This window comes from Malurus melanocephalus, unplaced genomic scaffold (genome assembly GCF_030028575.1).
Source record: "Malurus melanocephalus ecotype Western Australia unplaced genomic scaffold, MMel_1.1 scaffold_28, whole genome shotgun sequence".
Taxonomy (NCBI): Eukaryota; Metazoa; Chordata; class Aves; order Passeriformes; family Maluridae; genus Malurus; species Malurus melanocephalus.
Genome location: NW_026623260.1, coordinates 1485890 through 1489740, shown reverse-complemented (window position 1 = coordinate 1489740; position 3851 = coordinate 1485890). Strand labels below are relative to the sequence as shown.

At 43.8% G+C, this 3851-nt stretch overlaps 1 protein-coding gene across 1 annotated transcript in view; it reads left to right on the top strand.

The window, feature by feature from the left end:
• The first annotated feature begins 3059 nt into the window (after window positions 1-3059).
• The window catches only part of AKR1A1 (aldo-keto reductase family 1 member A1), a 20061-nt gene continuing 19269 nt past the window's right edge, over window positions 3060-3851 (top strand). Inside the window, exon 1 of the mRNA XM_057390571.1 lies at window positions 3060-3112. The gene's annotated coding sequence lies outside the window, so the exon portion shown is untranslated. The remainder of the gene's footprint in view (window positions 3113-3851) is intronic.

The window sequence follows — 3851 nt, the reverse complement described above, 5'->3', positions numbered from 1 at the left end:
AGCAGCGCGGATCTCGCGAGCGGACGGGAGGGGAGGGGAGGTGGCAGCCCTGCAAGGGCAGCATGACTTGGCAGATCTGCGGCCAGAGCTGGCAGTGAATGTGCATCGCTCTCTGGAGAGGGTACCGTCCCGGGAGGTGCTGTGGAAATACCCAATGCCACGGTTATAAACCGTGCGCTTGATGCAAGAAGCGAATGCTTTTTTAGTGCATTCGTTGACGGAGCTATGATTGTTTGAAGTTCTCAGAGGGTACGCAGGACTTGGAGAGAGAGTAAGGGATGACTGGTATGTCATTCATGTGGATTAAGTGGTGGCCATTGACAAGAGTRAAACGAAAGCTCCCATGAACAGAGCAATGGTGTTCACCGTGTTACAGAGATGCGGGGTCAAATCCCCATCCTCTAGCTCTGCGTTCCCCACTGCTCCCTCTCCCTGATACATATTCCCAAAGCTTTCATTGATTCTTCTCCATCAATGGGAACATCCRTCCAAGTCATGCAAGACAGCAACAGAAAGATGAAAACTAAATTTAAAGTCCAATCGTTGAGCCACAGTGGTAAGATGGAAACCCTTGGAAGATACAGTTACATCGGGAATTTGCATCGTTCACGAGTGAAGCCACTCTGAGGGACGTTTAACCTCAGTAATTCCTCATAAACATCATCTTTGAATYCAAGAACAAACAAGCAGTGTGGCACTTTTTGGGGACCAAACCCTGAATTTAAATATGGAGGTTTTATTAGAKAATGCATACTAAAGGCCATTAAGCCATATCAAAGACAAAAATGCTTCTTTAGTTAAAAGTGAAATGTGTTCCCCAACTGACTTTCACTCGTCTGTTTCACAGTTCACAGTTTCTTATACCTGTTAAAACTTGATTATAAATTGTAATGAGGAGAAAACCACAAAGGATTAACAAACTTTAAATGTTTGTAATCAAGATTGCTGTGTAGTGTTGCTGGGTGACCATACCCACGTGGTGATTCACCCAGAGATGAGTGGTTTTGGGACCAGATGAAATTAATCCTTAAATAATGAAAACAGATAACACGCATATGTACTCAGGAAAAAAATCTGCACTCACTTTCATGCATCTAATTTATATACTGCTGTTTCTGTTGTTACAGTATGCTTAATCTTTTACAGGAAGAAGTTTGCAACTTTCTTAACATCAGTGTTGTCATGAGAATTTTGTTCTATATATTGGGACATGTATGCATCTCCCCATCACCTCAGGCCAATGAACATGTGAACACATTAACCCCTGAAAGGTCAGGCAGTCCTAATTAAAGCCTCTAGAACAATGTAATACTACTGCAACTCTGGCATGTTTACCAACGGACAAAGCAGTAATGACTTTCTCATGATTTCTGACTCCCTTAATGCTTGTTGTGCTCATTTCTCATACTTCCAGATGCACAACATACCCAGTATGGTCTGCAGTTTGTTTCAGGTTTGTGCCGTAAGCATTGCATTTCCAKTCACATGTCTGTGGCCTCATTACTTTTGATTAATTTCTGAACTTGTCTCTCCAGTAATCACTTTTTGGAGGTTTTGGAATAATAWATTATCAGGGCCTCTCCTTGTTCAGTGAGCATCTGGGTTTCTGTARCCTTCTTCAATCTTTAGATGTAAGATGCTACTTAGATTAAAACAATTATGTTTTCCAGGAAAGAAAGGGTATGTCTACCCCTCCCTGCAGGTGCTGGAAGGATGGAGTTCTCTCCCCACCTYGCTTCTCCACACCGCAGTGTAACCGTGGTGTCGTGTTCTGCTAAAATAGCTGCCAGACAGGATCAGCTTGTACCTGATTAGCATGGAGCATCAGCACAGGCCTCTCTGCACCCATCCACACCTGACAGGACACAATAAATACTTCATCTATCAACAAAGAGGAGCTGGCAAGCCCTGCAGTGCCAGAGCACTGAAACTACCCACACTGGGAACCAAGCTAGCTTTTACATCCATCATTTTGATCACAATATCTCCCAAGTATCTTGGTTGGGAATGGGCCCCTGATGTGAAAAACAAATGCCCTGCTGTGTGTAAAAACAAAGGCAAAGAAATAAGACCTGTTTCAGAACATTACCACACATTTGGGTTTCCACGCGTTTGAGAATGGTTTTGTGAAAGTGTATCGAAGATTTACACTACACGTAAGATAAATTAGTTGGAACAGTAATGGGTTTGGCAATGCTGGGCATGCCCCTGGAGCACACAGCAGAGGTAGTCCCTGCATGCCTCCAAAAGCCAGCACATTGGGACACTCCCACACATTCCCTGTGGAGCTCATCACTGCATGTGCCAAAAACCCACTGAGTCCTGAACATACCAAACCTCCTACGTACAGAGTCASAGTAAAATCCAGGCCATGTGGGGACAATTTAATATAATGTATGCAGAAAGTTAACTGAAAAGTCAACAACTGACAAGTTCTCAAGCCATGGGGCATTTATGCACAAGCAGCTGGTGCACAATCATTTTAATGAAAACAACTGCATATCATTAAATAAACAAGGCACATATTTGCTTTCCTTGTTTGAATCATATCAAGACTGTATTTCAGGTCAAAATATCTCACATTACCTCTTCCTTCTCATTTTTTTCTTCAGTTACCAAGTTTTTACTGTACATTTGGATAATCACTGCCTTTTGATGACAAAGTGTTTTAGTCTTCCTTACCTTTTCTCTTTTACTCCCTATTACATTACTGGAGGCTGAGGTTTGTTAAAGTTTTCATATGTGTTATTTATATAATTCAAGMATCTTCTTTGTTTGAAGATTGTGGATTTTCAAATGGATTTGTGATTGACAGGGTCTCCATAAAAAYAAATCAAACTCAGCAGTGATTCCTCCCCCTTTATTCTTTCATTTCCTACTTCCTGTTACTTATAATTGTTGTCTTGTCCTTGCACTTTTCTTCCACTTTCCTCTATTTTGTCAAAATAGGCTGTACAACAGAAAAATCTGGTCACATGCATGCCCAAGAGATTAATTGACGTTTGTGCCTTTAAGCCTCCTGAACAGTTCAAGTCAGAACAGCAAAGACAGAATCTGCAGCAGAATTATCTTCCTGGAAATAAGTAACAGGCTCTTCAAAGCCCCACCAGAGGTATCTATTGCCTTATTTCTGATCTAATCTTTTTCTTTCTAATGTTTATAAATTGCTTGTAAAGATGGAAGCCTGGAGTAAAAGTCAAAACTGATTATCTTTCTTTAGTTGTGTTTAAGATTGGGTGCACAGTTGTTTCTCTCTCGATTACAGGCCAAAGTCTGCTCGGGGGAAGGCTTTGACTGAGCAGTAGCAAGGCTGYTCTCGATCAGCAGCAAAAGCACGCTGCTAAATGAGCCTGCTTTAATCCCACTGAGGTCCCGAGCAAACAAGGAAATGCATTCCTGGCCACCTGCAAGGAGAGGAGCTCCAGCCTTCTCGGGAAGTGCCATTTACTTCCCCTTTATGCACCTTTGAACACAAAAGCAGAAGCAAAATGAGCGTAACTGGCCTTGCACTTGCCCTGGGTTCATGTCATTTGGGGCTGCAAATAAAACTGGGTATATTCTGTCTTCCTACAACCGGCTGCAAGAGGCCACAACAAACAGCAGCCAGGGAGATGCAAACGCTTYATGTCGAATTTACGGGCCGGGGTCTTTTATCGCTTCCCCCRGTGTGGTGYAGCCCAKGGCATTTATCACTTCATCCCTCAGCGGGAGCGGCAAGACCCGGCTGCCTGAGCTTCCCGACGGGAACCGGGCCGGGAAGGCAGCAAAGGTCAGGGGGAAAACCCCCGATGAGTTACGGGGAGGGGGCTGGGCCGGGCTCCGAGCGCCGCCGGGGCAGAGCCGTGAGGGCA